The sequence below is a fragment of the Falco cherrug genome, chromosome 10, assembly GCF_023634085.1.
Source record: "Falco cherrug isolate bFalChe1 chromosome 10, bFalChe1.pri, whole genome shotgun sequence".
Taxonomy (NCBI): domain Eukaryota; kingdom Metazoa; phylum Chordata; class Aves; order Falconiformes; family Falconidae; genus Falco; species Falco cherrug.
Window position 1 is genome coordinate 19,047,968 of NC_073706.1, and position 25,443 is coordinate 19,073,410.

At 44.5% G+C, this 25,443-nt stretch overlaps 1 protein-coding gene across 11 annotated transcripts in view; it reads right to left on the reverse strand.

The window, feature by feature from the left end:
- DAGLA (diacylglycerol lipase alpha) overlaps positions 1-25,443 on the reverse strand; it is a 64,844-nt gene that overhangs the window by 34,335 nt on the left and 5,066 nt on the right. For 4 of the 11 annotated variants that reach the window (XM_055721822.1, XM_055721821.1, XM_055721817.1 and 1 more), the window contains exon 2: positions 8,220-8,359. The exons of 2 other annotated variants lie outside the window; for them this stretch is intronic. The gene's annotated coding sequence lies outside the window, so the exon portion shown is untranslated. Of the gene's footprint in view, positions 1-1,843; positions 2,362-8,219; positions 8,360-8,813; positions 8,927-14,692; positions 14,816-24,895; positions 24,993-25,443 lie in introns of those variants that run through there. 5 more of the 11 variants (XM_055721824.1, XM_027804128.2, XM_055721818.1 and 2 more) reach the window with 4 other exon arrangements.

Genomic DNA, 25,443 nt, shown 5'->3' on the forward strand with positions numbered 1-25,443 from the left:
CACCATCTCAAGGGTGCCAAGTTCTCTCAAACTGATGCATCTCTGCTCCAAATCACAGCACTTCTATTCTAGCACCACTAACCTCCCAGTCTTCACATCCATGCACCGCTGCCGGAGCACTCCATCCATGACCTGCAGTGACCATACCACTCCAAAGCTGCATCTCCAAAGTAATAACTGTCCTTTGTACTGACCTGACAATTTGCTGTTAGGTTCACAGGGGCAAAAATCAGTGTCTACATTTGTTACTTACATTATAATCAGAACTTCCAACAGCGTTTCAGAGGGAACATCACCTGCCACACCTCATGCACCAGGCCAAAAAACCAACCAAACAAACAAAATCAAACTTGTATATGATGTCTCTAATTTAGTGCTCTGGGTATTAAAAAAAAAAAAAAAAGGTGGGAGAAGTGACACGATCACATTTGAACTAATAGAAGCTTCAAAGTAACCCAAGCGTTGGTTTTGTGACAGATCACCGACTGTATCACAGTCTTTTGCTGCACTAACCAGAAGCTGCCTTGTCCTATGAAAACCTATTCACTAGTCAGGTGTGGTTATTCCATCACTTACCTGCCATGCAGAACATCTCAAAACAGATGAGTCTCCCCTCGTGTACCAACACCCACGGCCAGTGGACTAGACCTTCCTACCCATTTCAGTCACCAAGTATTTAAAACCTACATAAGTCTTTCACGCTTTCTGGGAGATTCCATAGTTAACAGGCTGACACACTTCCAGTATGTTACTCACTTGAGTGAAGGAAACACTCTATTCCACAAACAAAGCAAATGTGAAATTACAACACCATTTGGATTCACACTTCCTTAGCACATAATAATCAGAGCACTCAGTACATCGCAGCTCTACCTTCAAACTGCTCACTCCTCTGGCCATCTGGAGACTTCTAGCCTTGCTGTGAATAACCCGCCTGCCTGTAAGAAGCACTTGTACCTTGAATATTGCTAACCCTGCTCAGTATATGCGGATACACCTTCCAGCATCTCAATTCACTCTGCCTCTGGCCACCGCAGGACCTCCCAGCCAAGCTCAGACCTCAGTTCCCATCATCCCTCAGCTCACGGCTGCATCCCGCCAACGCACTTTCCACAACTCTTCCACCTCTCCAGACACAAGCAGTTGTGCTCTGCCTGTGCTTTCAGCACCCTCTGCCAGTTTAAGAGGCAGGGTATCAGCAAGAGCAGCAAACATCTAATGTGAATTCCTCATCCACGGCAACAGATGGGGATGGAGTGGAGCAGCCTGTCATTCACTGTCACACACAAGAATACTCACTGTGGGACTGTCACTCCTAGCTGTACGCTTATCAGGCTCCCAGTGAACCACAGAGAGTGTCCAAATTAATTTTCAAAGATTTTCTATTGAAAATCTAAACCACGAGGTCTGGGCCCTTGCCCCCACTTCAGAAAGAAGGGAGACAACAGAAGGCTTGAGACTGTAAAACTCACAAAAATACACAAGTATAACGCTCAGTGTAAGGACTCTTTGGCTTCATCCCAGGGTAACAGAACATTTTCAAAATTATGAAGATGTGATCTAGCAGAGGAACTGGGAGGAAAGTGGAAGTTCAGAGTGCAAAGAGCCCCGAGACCACTGACCCTAGTTTTGTAACAGCAAGAACCCCTTGCACCATCCCTAAGATTGCTGCAAACAGTGAAAGATTCCCAGGACCTTGAAACTTGAACCCTAGTACACGACGCCCCAAGCTCCCAACACCGAAATCAGGGGGAAGCACATGCAGGCACAAGCTTTGTGTGCAGGCAGTCCAGAGCTCTTGACCCTGGGATGAGAGAAAGATCTATGGAAGCAGAAATCTTACATGGCATGTGGTCCAGCCGCTGCACATTCTTCTCTCCCGTAAGGGTATTTCAGAAAAAGTGCATATCCACGGAGACAGACATCACAGGCAAAGGAGGGAACAGCAAACTCTTCTTGCAGCCATTGAAAATCCCACTCGGCAAAGGGAAGGACTGTGTGGTGACTGCCTGCCGACACAGCCGGGCACCATCTTCAGAACAACTCCCTCTCTCCGAGACAGCAATCGCATTTATTCAACTGGGCTGCTGAGAGCCACCGAGCCAGGGGTCGTGACTCCCCCCTTCCACACACCCCGGCACCCTCTGGAAGGAAGTGACATCATCCCTATTCTGAGGAGATTGTATGTGAATTGTGGGAAGGAGGACTGGGAGTGAGAGCGGGCGATGCTGCTATGCTGTCAGAGATGCACAGAGACGGGAGAGAAGGAAAGGCCTCCAGCAGCAAGCGCAGCAGCGCAAACCTCCTCCCTCTTGCCAGCGAGAAGCCGGCAGGACCGGGAGCGCTGCAGCAGTGGTTCAGGATGGTCGTGGAGCCCCATCTGTGCGGGAAGCCCCTTGGCTGCGAGGGATGGCATCAGCTGGAGCAGGGCTGGGAAAGGCTCAGGGCTGCCGGTCTCTCCTCCGGCATGTACTGAATGGCCAGGGGGAGGGGAATTGGATGGGACACAAAAGGGGCACACAGAGGGGGCCACCCTGGTCACAGAAAGGAGAGACTGTTCCAGAGGAGCAGCCTCTCTCCCCGGCCTTTTCAGCCGTTAATTCCTTCTGACATGCTCTAGGGTATGACAGGATGTGGGGGAAGGGGAGAATTAGCTGTCTGTAGGGGAAGGCTTAGAGAAAAGAGCAAGGGAGAAAAATGCTACAGCGAGACAACATTCCAGCTAAACCTAGGAGATTTAGTCTAATCCAACATCCCATCACATCTGACATTAGCCTCAGAAGAAGGTATACAAGTAAATACAAGCTGAACACAACCATAGCTGAAGAAAAAGGGCTGTACATAGATCTCGCACTGCAGGAGACCACCCACACCACGCCAACACCCCAGGAGAGAAATCAGCTATTCCCCACCACCCAAATCCACAAGCAGGATTTGCTTTAAGCTCACAGCATCACGCAGACACCTGAGGCACACTTGCACCCACACATCCCAACACACTAACCCCCTGCAAACCCTCATCCCTGGATCAGCACCCCCACCTCGATCACCTAAAATCCTCCTCCTGGTCCCCACTCAACCGCCTGCAGTTCAGATCATTACTTGCTGTTGCTGTCAAGCAAAAGATGTGAGGCCAGCACCATGCTGAAATCAGATCCACCGGTGCTAATACTCTCTTCTCACTTTGACAAGACCACTGGTGATGTCTGTGGAGGCATTAGCAGGAGGTAGCCCTGCTAGCCCAACACATTAATCACCTACCTTTCCCCTTAGCCTGAGATAGTGATCTACTTGCAACTTCACACAATCCAGGTATGACAAAGCAATCCCAACTCATCTGTGGTTTTATCTCTCAGCATCCTTTTTCAGCCACTCTCCCCAAATTCTGCCTCACCTCTAGAGTCCTACAGTACCATTCACCCAACAGAAACTCCCTCAAAATAACTGTTCAAAGCCCAGCAACCAGACCGTCATCTTCACTGCTTAGGGCTACAGGAGGCCCAAAAGAAAGGCGATCTCTAGCTCTTAGCTCTGTAGATGGCTGCAGGAGTCACTACAGGACAAAGCCCTTTGCTGTTCTGCAGAAATCCAGCAATGTGTACTGGCACGCCGATCTTCCCAGTGACACGCTCCTGCAGTACTGGCTGAAATGCCACCATGTTCCCAGGGAATGTCCCAGCCCCAACCTACTGTCCCGCTGAGAAGTCATAGCCCAGGACTGCCAGCTATCACAGACCCATCTGCTGGAGCTGCTTAGGAAAATCCACCCGGAAAACTGAACCGAAACAATGTTCGTGTCATGGCAGCTCCAACAGCAGCATTTCCTTGGAGGTTATTTTGGGCTCCTCCCCTGGCCTGTGCTACTGCAGCAGGGACCTTCTGTCCCCTGAGAGGGCAACCAGGTCACCTTGTGCCGGCATCCAGAGACGCCTGTCCCAAAGGCGCAGCATGGGTGCTGCAGCTTGACTCGAGAGCACCAAGAGGAGAACAGGGGCATCTCCATGGTAAGTCCCAAGAGTCACCCAAGTAGCCCAGGACAGTGTGTGAACACTGCCAGATTAACTCCATCCAGTAGTGTCCTCTAGAACTGCCTTCTGCCTCCTACCACATAAAAAGGCAACTGCAAGTACTCCTCCACAGTACTGCACGTCCTTCCTCACCTCCTACCAACAGGACCATGTTCTGTCCTTGCCGGCATACCTGCATTTCTCCTCTTTCTGTAGCTATTTATTAGAGCTATTGAAGCTCTCTGTACTTCTTGCAGATGCCGAAGTGTTTCTATACTGAACTAAAAAAGCAACAGCATTTTAAAATAACCATGTTTGTCAAATTTGGGTCATCAAAAATGATATTCAGCATGCTTAACTATACAGCTCCTGACCCTTAAACATCTGCTGCTTCATAAAACACAAACACTTCCCCTGAAATAGCACTTGACTAACAGATAGGGTTCCAGCCCCATCAAGTCACCCCTACCTGAATTCCATATCCTTCCTTTCCTCACAGGCACGTCCCACATGGGACACGGGCTTTCTACCTCGGGTTGAGTCATCACCCCTGCAGCTTACAGAAACCTCCTGTTCCCATTAAGCACGCCTTTCTATAAGCACTTACTGTACTTGACAGAAATCATCAATTAAAACTTGGATCAAACTTCATCAGTCCTCTTCCAGCTATTTTTAAGGGCCTTAAATGGAACTCTTTCTGTTTCTGAGCTTGGTTCCTCACAATCTGGGAATTGTTCTTCCCTTGCAGGGAGAAGGAGGGGATGTGGTTACATCCATACAAAATGTCCTGAAGCTGGCTAGGAGGCATTTGCTTGCCTCTATCTACACACACAGGGGCCCATCTCTCCTCCAGTACCTCTTGCAGGACCTGGCATGCAGTGTGAATGAGACTGCAAGGTCTGTTGCTGTGTATCTCCCCTGTACAATTTATTCAACCATTAGCAAGAAACAGCAGAAAGTAGCAGGACAGACGAAAAAACACCCAAACTTTCTAAAAGTGCCCTCCCAGGGTGGGAATACCTTGGAGTACCTTGTGAGTAGGTAGGTATTCCTCCCTCTTAACACATACAATATCAAACAGAGCCTCACAAGGTGGGGACAAATTAGCACCAAAGATGAGCTCTTCCGAGACAGGGCTGCCTTTTACAAGTGGCAGTGATACCTACTGAGAGCAATGCCTGCAGGAATTGCACAGAAAGCTCCTTCCCTGGGTAGAGATGGTACAGCAGTTGCCAGAAGGTTGTGAGGATAGTTCTAGCATGACTGAATATGATTAAGGGAACAGATCTCTACTTTAAAGAATATTGTGTGTACTAGTGTTACATTTAAGAGCCATATCTACAATGAGCCACAAGCTGGTCAGCATGGGCAGGGAACGCTGGCAAAAATCAATGGGGTCTTTAATTTTGGAGTATCAATTTCATACCTACTTTAAGATTCTCCTTTATAGTCTCCCATTTTCCAAGGAGAAGGAAATAAAATGAGTCAGCGCTAGAACCAGGAGACTAAGCCATCAGGTTTGAGAAAGGAAAGGTTCAAGAAGCCTCTTGTGGCTTGGCACATTTCAGCTGGAGCTCCCCCAGGATAAGGCCACTGCACCACAATCATCTCACTACAATATCATCAGTACAGAACTAATATGATTAGGTTAGATCTGGAACTACAATACTGCCCACTGACACAAATACCCAAAATACATCTCAGTATAAACTGACCTTCAAAATCCAGGGGATAAGAACTTACCTGTATGTCCCACCAGCTTAAATCATAAATGCTGGCAGAAATACACCCTTGAAAGTACAACAGTGACAGTCACAAGAATATAGTGGCAGTAACAAGAACAGACTACTGGCCCGTTTTCCCTACCATCTCAGCTCATTCCTTATCAATATTTCTTCACAAAGCCACTTTGTTTCAGACAGCATAAACACATCAAAATGTTTCCTAAGCACATGTGCTCCTTGCTTAAATCCATCCCCTTTGTCCCTTACTCCAAACACCTCTTGCCTTGAGTAGAAATAGGTATCATGAGTCCCATGCCATCTTCAAACACAGACAACATCTCCTACCTGCTATCTTGAACCTCTCAGCCTTACAATTTATACCTTTGAATTTCAAAAGCCTCTTAGTTTTTCTTAAGTGGTCCCTCTTCTCTCATGAGAAAAAAAAAACATTAGCTCTCAAAACCTTACTACTAATGCAGAAGATTTAGTATCACATTCGCTATTCACTCCAGACTGGTTATTTTCCCACACATCAATGCAAAGGTACCAACGCTGACCCAACCCTAACGCATCACCTGCTTTTGCACAATAGTATTGATAATCCCAGGTAGCTTAAGTCATTAATTGAGACATCAAAATTCACGAGTATTTTCAAAAAGGGTTTCTACCATTAAAATATTTAAGTCAGATTTTGGGGCTCTGCACAGAAAGGGTTCACGTTTTCAAGCATTTTTCTGCAACAGCTCCATTCAATGCAGTCACACACAAAGGTGCAAGAGGAACCAGAGAAGTCTCACCTTTAGCCTGTGCCAGTGGCTTATTTGATTTTGGACAACTGGCTAACCATACCACTGCTGCCTTAAGGAATAATACTACTCTTTGCAAAGCTGAATAAATTTTCTGAATGACTATTTTTTTATTAGAGACAACAGAACAATCAATGTATGTGCTTAGCATGTACTTGCCCACAGTGGTGGTGTTTTCACAGTATTATCTTGCAAATCCCCTTGTTTAGAGAGGTCCTAAGTAGAGTTAAACGATACCAAAACACTGCTATTCACAGCTTGTGTTCACCAGCTAAAAGCAGGGTAAGGGATCCACTGAATTAAAGAGAAAAGAAAGGAATTCTCTACTTTGGAATATGCCTCCTCTAGTCAACTGGCATCAGTTCAGAGCCTGTTCCCAGGGATCACAGTCCTACAAAGTGATGACACTGTAGATCACAACAGTTCTCAGCATCCCCCCTGGCACCCTCCATCTCTGCACCCCTCTGTTTCATGGTACACAAGCTGAACACCACTATCCTGGCAGCACCTCTAGCACCCCTCTCATGAGCAGCGTACACGTTGCCAGCAAGCACACTTCATCAGTGGATTGCCAAGGGTGCCACCTGTATTAGTTGCAGTAAGGGGTGTGTGTGTAAATAGGAAAAAACCCAAACGAGCACGATCTGAAATCTCCCTTCCCCCTTTTTTTTTTCCAGCTGGGATACCCCCACAGACCAGGATTGGTCCATGGGCAAAAATAAAGAAGTTTGCAGGGAACAAGCACAGTTGTCCTCTTAAAAGCGCTTTCATTTTAGTACATAAAGACAGTTATCAATTACCATGAGACATTTCAACTGCCTAGATTAAAGGAAGAATTACGATCTTAGAGACATGAAAAAAGCTTCACACAACAGCTCCAAGATTACTAGTACTTTTCTCCTTGACCTCAGCAGGAGCACAATTTAACTCCAAGCTTCCTAGTTGTCAGACTATAGAATATTAAAAGTCTTCATGAATAACTGGTCAAGAAACAACAGAAGTCGACAGATAAGCTTACCTTAAAATGAGCCACTTTATTGAAAACCTAGGAGCGGAGAAGGAGCACAATCCAAGTCTGCTGACACCAATTTAGTTAAAAACAACACCCAATCGTTGTATCAATGCCGACATATCTGCAGCCACCTACATTTTGTGCTAGCGAAGCCCACAATCTGAGCTTTCTGACAATTCCAAGCTTGAGCAAAAATAATGTCCAAGTTGCTAGGGGGAAAATATGTATTAAAAAGTGAAACTAATTTTGTATTTTAAATAGATCTTAATAGTCAGCAACCAGTGACAAGAAAAGCTTGGCTTTGAATAAAGCAGGGAAAGGATGTGGAAAGATGATGTTTGGGTAAGTTGACCCAAGTCTGCAGATATGGCAAGCACCTTGCTTTCAAAAATGCTGAGCAGCTGGGCACCCCAAATCTGACTAGCATCTGCAAGCAATGCTAACAGCCCTGGTCAACCCACGCTCACATATGCGGTACAATAGTTAGTTTTTCCTGAACACAATTATTGGGGATCAAAGTTCTTTGGTTTTGTTGTAATATCCCACAGCTATATTCAAAATTTGTTAATTCACAGTTGTAAACCACACAACTATTAATTTGTCTACAGCAAAAATAACAAGGGCTGGATTAAGTCAGCCAGGGCAGAACAAAGTGGTAAATGGTACTTACGAAAAGAGTATTTCAGATGTAGCTGACTGGTGCCAATCTGACCGCCTCATTTCTTTAGGCAAGCTATTTTTCACTACAACACTGGCAAATTCAAATTGGTCAGTTTTACTCCACCCTGGAATGCTTACCAGATCAGCCACCTTAAAAAAACAGGAGAAAAAAAAAAAAAAACATCAGGAGGAGCATATTTCAAGGTGAAAATAAATATATTCAGTGATGTATCCCTGCTACAGCTCATCTTGAAGTGACCTGCCCTTAGGAAGAGAGAGGACAACCCCAGCCACACCAAAAAATAATTGCCTCTCTATGATGCCACAGGCAGGCTCCCTAGTTTACACTAGTGGGCAAACAGTTTTCCCAATAACTTGACTCATTGCTTCAGGAATTCCCTAAAGGATGAGTCACATACAGGGAAAGCCACCAGTCATTCTACGGGAGCTAAACGGACCACCGCTGCCAATACGAGAAGAGCGAAAGAAGTGGGAGAACCGAAGATCAGTGCCAAACTCGGGAAAAGTATGCGGTCAACACCACTCCTTGGCAGTCCTTCCCTGCTCCCCTCCCCAAAAAGCATGCTGGCGAGCAGAAGCATACCCATTCAAGCAGCAGAGAGGCAGCACAAGGCTCCCGAGGTAAAGGAATCGCTGTGGAGCAGTTTCCTCCACATGCAACTATCAGGATAGAAGGAGAAAATGCTGGCTTCTGCTCACATCCAAGAACTGCTTGATACAGCAAGGAAAGAAGTCTCTGGAAAGGAAAGATGTTAAGGAATTAAAAGCAGTCCCTCTTCTCCCTCCCCCCTAACATTATAGGGGATTAAGAGGGGAACATGCAGAATTTCAGGGCCTCTAGCTTCTCACTCCACACTGCAGCCCCCTGTGCCCCCGGGTTCACAGATCACGCTTCCTTTTCTGCTTCAGAATCCACTACAACTTATCCTGTGATTTTTCCTTCTCTCACATCCCATTATTAAGCAGTTAGGCAGGTATATGCCCAGCTGCAAGTCACAAATGCTGAGAATCACTGCTATGTGGCAAGCTCTTCGGTAGATGAAACCCTAATAAACCTTTTCTTAATAAGATTTGTAATCATCAGATGGGGATGCTAACTATGTGAAGCTGCCAGGCTCAACTATGTTCAAAATTGGCTTCAAAGGGTCTTAAGTCTTACTTAGACCCAATCTATTCTCATTTTACTGGCATTGCCTGTTTATTTCAGTGATTTCCTTCAGTCATGTCTGTGATCACGGGACCCAGGGCAGACAGCTCTGTCCCTAATCAAACATCTGACACCTATGCTGCTCCCCTGGTCTCTGGGCTTTCACATTCACACTAAAATGGATCTGCCAATCTCATGGGAGAGCTTGTGCCTCCACTTGAGTTCAGATTGCCACTTTGGCTTCGTATTCTTTACTTTAGGCAAGGACATACCTGTATCTTACATTCCTAGCAATCAGACTGAAAATATTGGGTCATCGAGGTCATATACCACACAGGCCATGAATATTCTGCCATGTCCTTAAATCACCCAGGATGAAAGCTGAATTTAAGAGCTCTCTCTAGATTATTGTAAACAATGCAAGCAATTAAGCTCTCACTGGTTTTCCATCTCATCACCACTAAGGACTGCTTTTTGTAACTCACAATGAATTATCCTTTGCTAAATGTTCTCCCATTATATCTCTACTCCCACAAACAGCCCCACAGATGCACTTAATCTATTTCACAACTATCTTTTAACAGGTCACTCCAAACCCACAAAGTCCTAGAAGTCCACCTCTCCTACCAGTCCCCCACAATCCCTGACCCACCTCCCTCCAATGCTCGAAGGAAACTCCCAGTAAACAGACACCAACACACTGTTCAAGGCCCACCTCAGTCTGCAGCAGCATTTCAGAGAGGGACTATTCTCCAGTGCTGTGATATCCCTGAAAATACCGTGTATTTGCAATGAAATAGACATGTCTGCCTTCTCCCATTACTCCCCAGACCTTGCCAGGTTTCCACTTTCCAATAGCTTAGTCCTCCTGAGAGCATTAGTCTTGCACCTTATAAAGCAGAATGTTTTATTTCTTCCCTGTAACTCTGGATTTCTTACAGCCTTCACTGAAAAATTAATCTAACACCAGGACATACTGCAAGCAGAAGTATCAGTTATTCTTGCAAACACACAAACCCATAGAATGGCTTGGGTTGGAAGTGACCTTAGAGACCACCTAGTTAATAAAACAAAATCTAAAGCAGTATGTACAGCATCCTATTTAGAAACCTAAATCTATCTCACCATCATTCTCCCTCCTCAGTATAATTCTGACTTCACAGAATTAACCTCAAAAGAAACCACCCCTGAATTCATTTTTTCCAACAAAATCTTGTGAAGTCTAATACGCTCCTAACATCCAGAGGGCTCCTGCTTTCCAGAGGAGGGCTTCTCTTGGCACGAATCCAGGCCACGTGCTCGTATCACGGAGCATATCCACTTTCACTTGAATGTCTACCCTGGGGCATTAATGAAGCAAAGATCAAACACCAAAGTAATGAGCTCTATCTGGTGAAGGGCGTATTCGTGTTGCTTAGAATGCATGAACACACACGCAGGCAAGAGGTAGGCATTTTTACCAACCCAAGCGACAGCACAGCAGTAGCTACCTTTAATGTAACACCCCACATAGCATAAATGCACAGTATTTGCTAAAAAATCCTGAAGCAGAGAATTGTGAATTTCAGCTTAGAAATTTCCCTGACTTGGATATCTCTTACCCACATACACTGCAAGAGGCCTTACAGCACATGACAGCAGAACGTTGCCACCGTCTTTCACAGAAACACAGATATTAACCACCTGTATCTGCACACTGACCCTCTGCTGTTCTCAATCCATCACTTCGGTACTCAGAAGGAAACTTTCCAGATTTTAAAGGAAACAAGCTTTCAAGGTAAACAACAGCAGAACAGCTTTGTATTGACTAACATGCTTTTCTCATCCTAGACAAAAACCCAAATTAGTACAGATTAGAGTCTTAGAAAGATTTTTTCTAAGGCTCCTCAGCTCAAAGCCAACATTTAAAGCCTAACTCTGAATTCTTCAGATACTGGCTTCTGCTGCTGCAACTTCAGAATAAATGTGGTTGTGCCCCTCCCATCTCGTGGCTTCCACCTCAGTGCATGAGAACAGCCCTTGAAATAAAACAAGTGATCAGGCTAAGTATTCCCAGAAGAAAAAAAAAAAATCTTTCCTTATTCCTGCCTGGAGAACACGGTCTTCTAAAGAAAGCTGCCAGCTCTGACCCGGCTCATGTAAGGCTTGCTAATTACAGTGAAAATCTGAAGAAAGCAAGAGCAGGAGGGAGGGAGAGCTAGACTCCAGCGCTCGGGTTCACGCAAATGACAGCTTGAGCAAACTTTTCCTGCCTCAGTGGTTGCTGCTATAAATAACACCCTCCAGGGCTTGGTGCTGCAGGAATCCAAATCCCAGTCCCCTCACTGAGACCCTCTGAAGTCCACACTACTCAGTATATACATGAACTTTAAGAGCAGCCTCCTTCCGCAGGTACACATACACCAACGTGCTTCTACACACAGCTCCTCTCTCATGCGTGGTCCCAGACCTGTTAGTAAAAGCACCTATCCATGTTAGGAGCAGTCCTGTTCTCACACACACGTGTATGCACGCCACTTTCCAAAAGCTTCCCTTGTATCTTCACCCAATCCTTTAGATTTTATGCATCTTCCCCCTCCCTTAGCAACCCACTCCTCAATCATTCTGTCATTCTCTTACTCAGTTTTCTCTTTCAGTCCCACATTTTCTGTGGCTTCCCTTGATTACATTGCTTTGCAGACCTCCATTTATTTCTCCACATTTTTATTGCTAAAATGCCCTGGAGTATCTTGAGACAAGCAGAGCTCCTCCTTCCAGCTGCTAACAGCTGTTCTCTAGCCCAAAAGGCTCGTTGTCCATTAGCAGCCCAGAGGAGATCACTGAGGAAGAGGGCAGCATGCTTGCAAGAAGTAAAATCACCAACTGATCAGTGCATGCAGCTCCAACTCCCTCCTGGCTTAGAAAATTAAGTCCCAAATTCAGACCCAGTGGAAATCAAATCCAGGCAGTTCCCCTGTGACTTGTCAGTTTGCTTTCCCTCTAGCCACTTTCTCCAGCTGGCGCTTCAGATAAAGATGCTGTAACCACATACGTGCAGCACTGCTGCAAGAGGCACAAGGAAGCAAAGAGCAGCACAGGTCCCATACCTCTACGTACCACCGATCGCTGGGAAAAGCGGCTCAAAACGCTTCCTCCTCTTCCTAGAAATTCTTGTCCGTCCAGTGCTTCCCTAATGACACAGCAAGATAAAACTGAAATCCTGGGCTGAATCTTGCCAAGCTGAAGTAGCTAGACTCTTCCTGAATCTCAGATTTGGACGCATGTGATAGAAGGCAGGAATCCTATTTTCATTTTGCTTATGTAAGCAAGGATGAATCAAGCCCAGGTTTCTCTGATCTTGTGTCATATTTAAGCCTTATATATATATATATCTTTCCATAACCCAGAGCTAAAAAGCCCTTCTCTTCAGACAGAGCCTCCATTAGCTACACTTCCAAACACCAGCACACACATCCCTCCTCCACAACGCCCACACGCAGCACCTTCTGCACACACATACAGCACAGAATCTGCACGTCTAGCTCGTCTACAAAATCCCCAGGCCCTTGGTGGCTGCGCCTTGCCCAGCGGTTACACAGCAAGCACCCCAGCCCACCCCTCACCAGGCAAGTATCCCTTCTTGCTGCTCCCCAGGGACAGCCAGTAGATGAGAATTCAGTTTCTAGGTCAGTAATTACTGAATTAGACAGTTCAGTTTTAGAAGACCTCCTACTTCAGTTCTGTAGTCTTCTAGTTTTCCAGATCAGAGTCCTGCAAATACCCTTACTCCTCCTTACACATATTTAGTCAAACTTTTTTCCTGTTCTGTCACAGGGCTCACAGATGACTTCTCCTTATTTTCTCTGTGGGTTCATCGCTATAGACCCTGGAGTTGGAACAGCTAATTACCATCTCATCCTCTGCTCCCCAAATGTCTGGCAAAATCAGTACTACAGGTAGCACAGCCACACATTCCCTTGTTCTGCCAGAGGACCATGCATCTCCTTCTCACAGCATGCCCAAGTTTTCACACTTCCTAAATTAGCACTCCCCAATTCTCTTCAGATTTCACCTTGATATGCTGACCACCTACACCTTTCTACTCTACCTTACAGCTCTTCCAAAATCCCGGCTGCAGCATACTTTCCAGATGACTTTCCTTGGGCCTCTAACAGGAACATCAAATAAGCAGTAAATAGCTTGTTATTTCATTACTCTGGCTCTAGAAGGTTACACAAAGGGGCTAGATGAAGGAGATTGTAGGGATTACTGTACAGTCCTTCATACAAATGCAGGCATGGCGTGGCGCTAATTGTATAAGATCTCGATGCAAGCAAAGTGTTGCTAGCCTGTCCCAAGGGTTGCCCTGCTATTTTCATGAAGATGGGTATTTTTGTCCCTGTTGCTACCATCCTCCTTGTTTCCATATACCGATCACTTTCTCTCATTAACAGCTGCTGAAAGAGGGTGGATTTTGATTAGATTTTAGGAAGAAATTCTTTCCCTGTGAGGGTGGCGAGACACTGGCACAGGCTGCCCAGAGCAGCTGTGGGTGCCCCATCCCTGGCAGTGCTCATGGCCAGGCTGGACGGGGCTGGGAGCAGCCTGGGCTGGTGGGGGGTGTCCCTGCCCCTGGCAGGGGGGTCAGACTAGATGATCCTTAAGGTCCCTCCCAACTTAAACCTTTCTGTGATGATTCTATAATGGCAGGAGCTAGAAGAGCTTATCACTACAGGGACAGCGTCACTACCGTTTTGGCCATCCAGCTCTGTAGCTAGAATGAGTTTCGCCAAAATGGACAGAAACGAGGTGAAAGGAGGTGAGGCAGAAGCAGACGTCCCATGTGACAAGAGGAAAGCTGCAGCAGTAGAAACACCCTGAAAAAGTATTCCTTGGCTTCAAGCAGCTGCGCAGACATAAACTAAAAAGCACAGATTGCAACTGCCTGTTTCTGTGGCTAAAAACTAGTTATACCGAAAGGAAATCAGTAACAGTTCTTCCCCAAGGCTAATAGAGTGCAGGGAACATGAACTAGCCACACACAGGACTCCACCAACTCATGTTGTGGACTACTAGGACTGTGGTGGGGGGTACAGAAGAGCTGCAGGAGACCATTCAGAATGTAAATCAAAACCATGGTTACTCAAATAGAGAGGACAGCCATGAACATAAGATTAAAGGGATCAGGGATCACAAAAGAGGGATCAGGAAAGGAGCTAGGTACTTCTCGCTGCCAAAGACAAGTAGACAAAATTTAGGTACAAACTCCATGTAAATGACATCAGTTTGGTGCCAGTGAACTGCAAAGGAGAAAGAGACAAGACCAGCCATCTTACCTGCAAGCAACACATGAAGAGATCTGCCAGGCAAAGCAGTCCAGCCACACAGCTCTCCTGGCACCCAGCTACAGATCCTCTGGAAAAAAAATCACGCATCCTATTTTCAAAATTGGCTCAGTTGTGCTATTCTCTTTTGAAACGAGGGTGCACTGGCATAGCACACTCCTAGAACTATCCCCAAAATCCACTGCCTGTCTGAATTGAACAAGAAAAAGTGTCACCTTTCCTGGAGAAAGTCAGCAGGGTCATCCTCAGAGCTGTATATATAGCCTTGTTATCTGCTCCCAGGTACAGATACAAGAGCTGTGAGGATGAATGCTCTAGGACCTGGCTGCTGTATGTCCTGGACAAAAGCCAGGTGGTCCCAGTCCAAATCTCTCTCTATTGAACTAACTTCTGATGGAAAATTAAGACATCAATAACTTAGCAGTTTTTGTAAAACAAAGGAAAGCCATTTCACTTTTCCATCAATGAGACAGATAAAGAACAGAAGCTGACCCCAAATCTCGTCCAGAGATCTTGCTAAGAGGCAGGCTCATGCTCAGAAAATGGAAAGGATCACTACTCCAAGAGCTGTTTGGAAAAGGATGCATTTTTAAACTGACTTCTGTAAGAGAAGCCACCTTTCCTCTTGTCTGGCAGATAAGAATTTCAAATGCTAAATGAGCCTTCACACTTGAATTTATAATCCAAACAGGATTATAAAAAAAAAAAAAAAAGCTGTTTATTCAGATACACTCCAGGACAAGTGATTGGCTCTGAGCCGAAACAGTTTTAGGCTATTAGAAGAGAAAGCACTTTTTCCTCTTATGCTGTAGGGTAATGCATCATTATCCCTGTAATTAAATTGAGTGCCTTTGTGGCAACGTCTTCTGCAGGATTTGTCTAGGTGTGGACTTTGTTCCCTTTCCTTTAATTATTATTACAGTTAACCATGAAGTATCCATTCATTTCAAACTTTCCAGTCAGGCTTCAGAACTAAATGCCTGAAACAGTCCTTGGTAAGAATGTCATAATAATCTTGGAAGAGATCACAAACACAACATCTGGGGTTTGGTAACTAATTTACTGTTGTTGCAAGTGAACTTTCAAAGCCTGCAAAACCACCTTTATTTCAACTTTTTAATTTGTAGTACTTGATTCAGATCCTCATACTTGATTAGAGCTAAAGGCCTCAAAGCGATATTATATTGCTATTAACTCAGCTGATTAAGGCATAATCAAGCACCTAAGCATCAGGCATAAGCCTAGTCCAGATCTGAGCTCTTCTGCATCATAATCCTGTGCTACTTCCTGCCCCCCTCAATTTCTTCAGTCACTTAAATTCTGAACACAGGCACAAACATTCAAGTTGAGATTTCCTACAGTTCTTTTATGGGCAACACAGGAAAATGTTCCCAATCCTTTTCAAAAGGAATTATAGGAATTATGTCTGCATTCTCACAGAAGTGTTTTGCTCAACTTAAACTCCTCAAGGACCTCGCAAGACCACCAAGCACTGCCCACAGGACCGGCAAATTTATCTTCAAATCAGTCTGAGATCTTCTGCAAGCACAACAGTTTGCAAGGACAAAAGCTACAGAAAAGCCTTGTCACATGGCTCCAGCTCTTTTCCAAAATATGACTGCAGTCACAGTCTCTTTGAGAAGGGGATCTCCCAAGTACTCAGTAACAAATTAGGTAACAACTGAATTTAGAGGCCAGGTAGCTTCTCATACCTTCACAGCAATCTTACTGACAGTCTTTCCCACACCCCACAGGCACACCTTCCCCAGTGAGAAAAAGTAAGTTTATGCTTTAACATCTGACGTTCAAATCTTTGTGACCTCAAGAATCCGCACTCGGCCAAGCGCTCACCTTGCTCCGGCCTGTCCCCCACACAGCCATCCATCACGCAGTATTCTGCATTATTTACTTGAAACTTGTACCACTGGGGGTACACGTCAAGAGGTGCATTATAAAAGGCTGCCTGATGAAAATATTGCAGTATTTTCACTATACAGGGAATTTATTATTAGAACCAGTTAGTGATTAGGTTACCATTGGAAGCAAGATAATGAAGAATTCTTATTTATACATTAGTGTTGCTATTATCCACACAAACAACTGACTTTTTGCATACCTTAGGATGCACAGTATGCAAACCATCATGTGGCAGAAAGCTGCACAGATAATTTATGATTTTATTTTCATTGCAAAGAGGAAAACAGCAGAGCAGACAGACCCAGAAAACAGTCTGCTACAGCATCCAGTTCTGAGCAATGACTTGCTCAACATGCTGAATTCAAGCACTCTTTAAACTGGGGAAAAAAAAAAAAAAATCATATCTGCAGGCTTCTTCCTTCCTCTACTGTACTCCTCTGTCACAGCTAGGATCAGTGTCCAGTAGAAGCGCATGCATTAGCACACAGTATCCTACTTCAGCTGAAGGAATGATACCAATAGGCCAAAATGATCACTCTGGAGTAAGAATACTGCTAGAATGACACTATGAATAATTCACCACTAGTTCAAATGATCTCTCCTTGCACACTGAAATTTTAAAGGTGTTCCAGCTGTCAGACTAGGGTTACCCTAGAAAAAGAAAAAAGTATACAAAGGACACAAGAACGACCCCACTCCCTTTCCACAAGTAGTTTTTAAATTGCAGCCTACACATGTCTTCTTCCTTTCCTCCTCCTTTTCCTATGCTTTACCCTAATAAGCCAGGGAGGAGACATCAGCATCCATCAGCAAAATGGAAAAATTATGTATTTCCAGTGACAGGCTGGACATGAAGAAGCAGGGAAGGGGCAGAGACACAACCTGGTCCCTGAAATGCATTAGGTCATGGGACAAAAAGCTCAGCTACGCAGACGCACAATGGCAAGTGGAGGAACTCAAGTAACACCCTCACACTGCTCCTCCCACCCCCACAGGAGCCACCAGCCCACCAAAGGCTCATCTCCAGAAGCAGAGGCACTACAGTAGGCTCAGGAACCCCACTAACTTAGACAGAGAAGCAAAGCCTCTGCCCTGGCTCCTCTCCAGGCCATCACAGAAGAGCATATATATATATGTACATTCATGTACGTGTTGTTTATCTATGTGTGGGCCACTAGGACTTACATGCTTAGCCTCACTTTTAGCTGTATCCGGGCCACAGCCTCAAGCGGTCTCACCTCCATTTGGCTACCAGATCTGGCAACCCCTAACAAGATTTGTAACAACTTACTTTCTAACCCAGTCAGTTGGAAAATGATTTAGAAAACAAAAATGTTACCAGGATGGAAGTCAAAGAACCCAGAAGTTAAAAAAAAAATTAAAAAAAAATCAAATAGAAGACTAGGAGGGAACATGTTACAGACACTGAATGAGTACAGCAAAAGCCTGCCACTTTAACACCCCTCTGTCAGCTGACAGCAACCAGGCATTATGTTCCTGCTCCAGGCTGCCAACAAGGGCTGCAGAGTGTGACCTTTGTGCTATCCATCTCTGGAGAACACCAGAGCCACGCACCAGCAGCACACAACTAATACTCAGGTTTTCTTCAAGCGCCTACAGCTTTTTAACACACCAGTTTTAGGAAAGCCTGAGATACAATTTTGTGATTTTTTGCAGTCAAGAACAGAAGCTCAAAACCCCTCACATTTCTAGGGTGGGCTCTCCCCCTGCCACAAGGAGGCTGAAATCACCTTCTCTAACTAGTTCCAAGTCTTCTGTGAGCACCTTCAGTATAGAGGCTACAGAGGCGGCTAAAAGGCGGCAAAGCCATTGTTTAACTGAAGGACTTAAAACTTTTCTGCACACCTAAGTGACCTCAATTCAAATTTCATTCTACAATGTTTCTAATAGAAAAATCTAAGTACTATGAAGAAACAGTATTACTCCCACTAAGCGCAGTGCAGTAAAGTTTAAGTACCAAGCAGGTATCATTTAATGGCCAGTTACTGACTAATTGAAAACCTATAGTTTTGAGGGCAGTGAAGACTTGACAGTTATCCCCCTTTAGTAAGAACGTTAAAGGGGACTTTTTTTCTAAGAGGTAAGTGCAAAACGATGGGTTTTACTCACCTGACAAGGTCCACTTGAAGACCAACATCCCTTCTTTCCCTGAGCCTTTAGCTACTGCAGCAAACCGCCAAAACCACCAGATTTCTTCTCTTAAAAAAAAAAAAAGCTGTTGCTGGTAACCAGGAAGTGCACCCATCCCAGAGCCAGCCAGGCACCACCCCTAGGCAGGTACGTGCTTTCCAGTGAATTTAGCTGGAAATGAGACGCTTACTGTTAGAAACTTAATCCTCTTCATTAATCAAGCTCCTTTCTTTTTGTCACTTCCTTTTCAATTTTCAGAGCAACCTGACTTTGGGACTGCAGTTCTTCTTGGGTCACATCATGCAGCTGTTTTCTTTGCTAGACCATGAATCTTACAACCACCCAACCTTTCTGAACAGGCAGAACCTACGTACAGCACGTTGGCTACCACCCCGGGAAGAGAGGCATGCTCAACGGGACTGGGCAGTCCTGCATTCACCAGGAACTGCTTTAACAACAGGATGCAGTTCAGCACAGTGGGAACAAACCCAAGATGTTCAGGGTAAAGACATCTATCTACTTTAAATGGGGTGGTAAAAGTGGATTCAAAAATAGTTTAGCCTGGAGCATTCATTCAGACTGGGTTACTAACCCTGCTCCACAAGTACAACTGCTGTGTGGAACAGAGTTGTATTTGCATTCTCATGCCACAGACGCGTGCGGTCTTTTTGCTGCCCCTCTCCATACAAAAAGAGCGCTGAACTGCTGAGTCTGTAAAATAGCACCAGGGTGGATTCATACATCTCATTGTCCAACTTGTAATTAACTCTGTGGCCATGCAGCAGTGAAGCAGCCTTGAAGGCACTGCACAAAATCCTGTCTCCTCCTCAGCAGCAAAAAACTTGCTGTTAGACGCCCGTTGGGGAGAGAATGAATATTAGTTTCCCACTGAAATCAGAAATTAAATGCTTCTCCCACCTTTCTTGCAAAATCCCCTTATAGTTGAGAATTCAAGCCCCTGCATCTCCTATCTGTTCCCATAGGAACATAAGAGACAACCACTTCCAACCTCATCTCCCTTTCCAATAACAGAAATACCTAATGAAGCCTTGGTAGCCTTGCTCCTCTGCAGCAGGAACACTATGCATATTTGAATAAAAGAGAGAAAACACTTCTCTCTTCTGCTCCTGCTCCCTATGAAAAGGAGTAGCAGTCACACAGTCCTAAAGGCCACCAAGTCTTGGATCATCATTATCTTTCTCCCTTTTCCTCTCTCTTAATTGGCTTCCATCACTTTTTGCTGTCAAAAAACCTAGAGTTTAAACAAAAACTCCATTATGAAATGCAAACTCCTGGAAAACTCCTGTACAGAGACAGCAGTCAGGTGCAAAGCAGTTGAGCAGACACCAGCATATTCATCTAAAGAACAGGGAAACAAAAGGGATGCATTTTTTGGAAACAGGATCTCCTGCTTTTCCAGGCTTGGGCAACCAGGAGTTCCAGCCTCCCACCCTCTGGCACTGCACCTTCTCTGCAGTGAGAGGCTTGCACCTTCAGATGCAAAGGCAGAAAACTGATCTGCAGTTCATACTGCCAACACAAAAGCTGCAAGCCCAGACATACTGGAATGATGAAAGTAGTCCAGAACAGGAAGAGAAAAGGGGCTTCACCCACACTCCCCACCCAAAAAGACTTCCTCAAATATTAATGTTAGATGAAGTACGTTACAGAAACTGTGCCTGCTGAAAGAACTGAAAGTCCAACTTACTCTTTCTTCAGAAGTTTTAGCCCTTGCGGTGTAGACTAGAGGCTCAAGAGCTGTATTTTCACATGCTAGTCAAGAGGGAGTGTTTTGGCCTAACACCAGGTAACTTACAGTTGAACGGTTTGCAAAACAAATCTATGTTAACATTGTGATATTCATGTCATAAATCAGGTAATTTAAAGTGAAAAGGTTCCCAACTGCTTTAACCACACCCTTTCACGCTTTTGCACTCAAAAGGATTTCATTTCACAGCCACAGTATACAAAGCAGTGACACAAAAAAGCAAAAGACCCGCAGCTACAGCAACAGAACCCAATGCCACTTCTTCCTTTTCAGTTTAGCCATGTTATTTGCCAAAAAGCATGCCTCATCTAGTGCTGCAGCCACACGAATGAAAGACCTTATTCCTTATGAACACATTTAAGTGGGAGACAAGACTAGAGCTTCCGTCTCTTCCTGTCCTCTGTTCACTTGAAAGCAGTATAATGGATGGGCTTTTACGTCTTTCTTTTTTGTTTATAACAAATTAAGAGAGCTAACCAGAAAAGAAAGATGAGCAGAGCAGCTGGAAAACCATACACACAACAGAAGTTGGGGACATAAAGGACATTAACTTGTCCATTACGATGTTTTAAGAGAATAATTAGCTCAGGCAGATCAGAGAAGGACAGCCCAGGATACTCGGTGTTGGAGAGACTTCTGTGTTCCCTTGAGCAATTCAGTCCTCAGCCTTGCCAGACAACTTACCTTGGAGGTACATCCAGTAGTAAACCTCACATAACTTCAAAAAATAATCTAACACTTCATATGAGCATGCATACTCATTTCAGAGAACAAACAGTGAATTTCCTTCCACTGTCTTGAATCAAGAAATATTTTTGAGCTTAAAGTCATTAAAAGCAGCCTCAGAACGGATCTGCTGCTCCACCTCCCCGGCTTCTACAGCGTAACCCTCAAAACGCAGAACGGCAGCAAGTCCTTTTCAGGCTTTCAATTCACATTGTGCCAGAAGTTCAAGTCCTGTAACAGCTCATTTCCTTTTCTTGTCCCGATGCTGGATACTTCCTTCATCGATTTATTTCTCTGCTAACGCCTACTACCTTGAAACATCCATCTAACCTCCCCAGCCACCCCCAGCTCCTCCATCAGCAGGCCCAAACACACAGGAGGAGAACAAGGATATGACAATCTGTTGGAACAAAGGACAGCACACAGCAGCGGGCTAAATTCCTCTGCTCTTTACCATTCCCAGTAGAAGGAAAAAAAAAAAAAAAGAAAGAAAGAAAGAAAATCACTATTTCTGTAGTGATATCATCCCCTTGAAGACCTGGTCAAAGTAATTCATCACAAAATAAGCATTGTATGTCCCAAAGAATAAAGGTTAGATGCAATATACCTTAAAGTTCCTAACTAGAGGCTTACAAGCCATTCCAGGGAAGGAAAACCTAAGGAGCCAGTAAAACCTGGGACAGAAAACGGGTTCCTTACACTATGAAGGGCAAGGGTAGAGTTGTCGGTTTCCCCAGTGCGTATCAACCACTTGGAAGCACATGGCCTGCACATAGACAAATACACGGCCTGCAGACTTGCACACTAGTTGGAGAAACTGCCAAGTATGCATGTTCACACTGCTTCTTCCCAAATCACCTGAAAAGCCACTGTGAGGTAGATAGCAGGTTTCTGCCCACCCCTCCCTGCACAAGCTTCCACACATGCACCCCTTCACTGGGGCAAATTAAACACACCTGACACTCCTGAGCTTGCATGCAAACTCATACACTGCATACTCCAAATTCACAAACTCTGTAAATATTACCAGCAAGCTCCCATGAGGCACTTCAGATGCATGCACCACACTTACTCAGCCATCCGTTCACAGAACAAGCATTTTCTGCAGCATCCTACGTGGTTCCCACCTCCAAACCCGCCTGTACTAATTCCTCCGCCCTCATCCAAGAGAAAGGCAGACCAAGGCCTCAGAGAATCGATAAATTCTTTCCCATCAGCAGAGCACTGCGGTCCCATAAAGCAAGACAAACTAATAGTTATATGCAATCAAAGTTTTTTACCTCAGATTCTTCCAGGCCAGTAACACTTAGAAGAACAGAGGACGACAGTGCATTTGTTGATGTCCTCATTTCCTATTGAGTTAAATTCAATTATGGCCCCTGAAGTGTTCAAAAGAGTTTGCTCTCAGATCTGGAAGAAAGAGTGCTCCTTTTTTGCTTTAAAAAAAATATTAAAGAAATCAATGAGGATAAAAGACTGTTTTCCAAAAGCAAGATATTGAACCAGGAATAACCATGAAATGGAGAGGAAAGAAGTCCAGGGCTTCCTACAGAATGAAGTTTTAACACAACAATTAATGCAAAGGCATCTTGTCCGGCACTCCTTTCACGCCACTGAAGTTCAAGGAAAGCTCTGCTCTTTCCAGTTTTAGAACATGCACGTAACATCTCAGGAAAGGCATCTCTCACTTCCTATATGCTTCATTATTCATGTGCCAAATAGCTTTATCCCCATATTAACCTCGGAAGGAAGACTTGAAAAGAAAGAGCAGCCTCTTTCTCTGCTAGAAAAATAAATGAAAATCACAAAGATGAGGGGAAGAGCAATCCCATAGCACACACAGAGAATCTCTGAAAGAAATCTGTCATTATTCTCCGTTCTATTCAGGGAAGAAAGAGCGTCCGCTACAACAACAGGAACTCTAGAGAAGTCGCAAATTACTGCTTCTTCATTTTCTTTTAAGGACGTTAACATACCACCATTCAGCAGAGCAAATGGGAATTCTTTTTGCTTCCTCTGGCTCGGATCAAGGGCACATGTTTCCCCTCCAAGCAAAAAGACAGAGGTTCATATCTGAATACCCTCATTTAGTGAAGTGGTTGTCATTACCAGATGCTTGTTACAAAAAGGGTACTGTAGTTTAAAAGGTTAAACCTGGCTGAGAGGTAAAGCAGTCACACGGGACTGTTGAAGCGGAAAGACACATAGTCTTTGCAGGGACATCCTGGAACAAGAAACAGACCACTGGACTAGAAAACCCCTGCCATTTCCAGAGGGTCTCAAGCTGAAGTTCTTGAAAAATGGCTGATACACTTTTTTTTAAAGAGGACTTGTTTTGATTTCAACAGCAGAGAAACAACAAAGTGGCCCGCTTACTGTTCCAAAAGCATTTAGCGCTGGAGAGTTACACTGAGTTCACTTTACTACTTCTCACATCTGAGTTTTCAAACACTGAAGTCTGCGTTGTATTTCAAAAAGGAAAGAACGTACAGTATGGTCACCTACAAAGGCAAGCCAAGCATAAAGGCAAGTTACACAACACTAGGTTGAATTTCAACGAAGAACACTTTTTAAGGGGCCCTGATATGACCAGGAAATACAGTATGCAAGACAACACTAGAAGGTAAGATTCACTATATCAGGACAGTCACAGGGTGGCTGAGATGCTGCAAACTCACAAGAAGCATCTGACTTGCTTTTAGTTTATGGGAGGTGAAATAGTTAATTTCCCATGAGAGAAAACAGCACAATTTTGCAAGATCATTTGGCAGATCACATGGGGAAAAGACAAGCCTCCAGATGCTCAGACTTTTGAGCTGGAATCTATATTCCAAAAATACTTCAAGGCTGTATCCATAGCTGTAAACACCAGCAAGTGCATTACACAGAACTGTGCTGAAAAGACAAGCCATGATATAATACTAAATTTCATTCTTCTTTCTAAAAGATGCAGAGCTGTATAAACACCAACTTTTCAGAGACATGGAGCAGCATGACAGAGCCAAATGGAAACCTTTCCAGGTAGAAATGCACTGGAGCTTTTTTTTCATGCCAGCCTCACCATTTCTATTGTACTTACTGCAATGCAACTATAATAGCAAAGTCTTGAATCTCCCTGTTTCTTCCTATTGTCCAGTTCAATTTTATTTATGGTGGCCCAAGGGATTCACCACACTATTTGCACATTTTTTGTTCTTCATAAAAAGACTAAATCCAAGCAAACTTCTAGATTAAAACTCAAGATCTCTCAGGTCTGTGCTGATAATCATACCTCTAGACCTACAAAAGAAGAAAAGACATGGCAAACACTCAGCACCTATTCATTTCAGGTAGCCTTCTCATATTTATCAATTAGCTAATTACTCCTAGTAACTGTAAACACTGTTTAAAATTATCTTTCCATGTCTTCACAAGGTGAGAAGAATCTTATCCAATCAATTCCAGAATCAGCAAGCCTCTGCTCTCATGCAGCACAAAGTCCTAAGCTCTCCCGTAACAGGACACACATCGTTCAGATGCTCCAAGCAAACCTTCCTCACATGTCCCAGAGCACCAAACTGTATCAAATTAGTTATCCCACACACAACGCTGAGAGAACAAACACCTGAAAAGGCTCATCAGTGCTCACTCACCCCATAAAAATGTCAGTGTCCAGACAGAAAGGAGCATGCGGAGGAAGAGGGGCTGACACAGGTACCCTTCAGGACCGTGCCCGCCTGCGTTCCCAGCTAGTACCCCCTTTCAGGGCACAACGACATTCTCACTCTGAGAAAGTGGAAGTGGGTACAGCACCACAATCCCGTAGCTACAGGAAGCTCACAAAACTTCTTATGAAACAGCAGACATTTAGAAAACCCACATACCACATTAGGCACAAACTTCACTCCAACAGGCTTAGCCAGGATTCCCACAATAACCTACCAGCAGCTCTCTGCAGGTACGCGCTAGCAGAGGGCTTTTCATCACCAGATGACTGCTGATGCAGCAGTGTCGATCTGTGCATAAGGTTACGGAAACGAGATCAGTTTAAACAACTCAGAGACAATGGTTTTTCTAAAAATGGGGTTTTTCTAATCACTGCTTGCCAAACAGCATGTTTGCCTCATGAAATGGCAAATGAAGAACACGAGGAAACTTAGGATTTTTAAGACTGTAGATTGCATCTCATATCCTGCTCTCA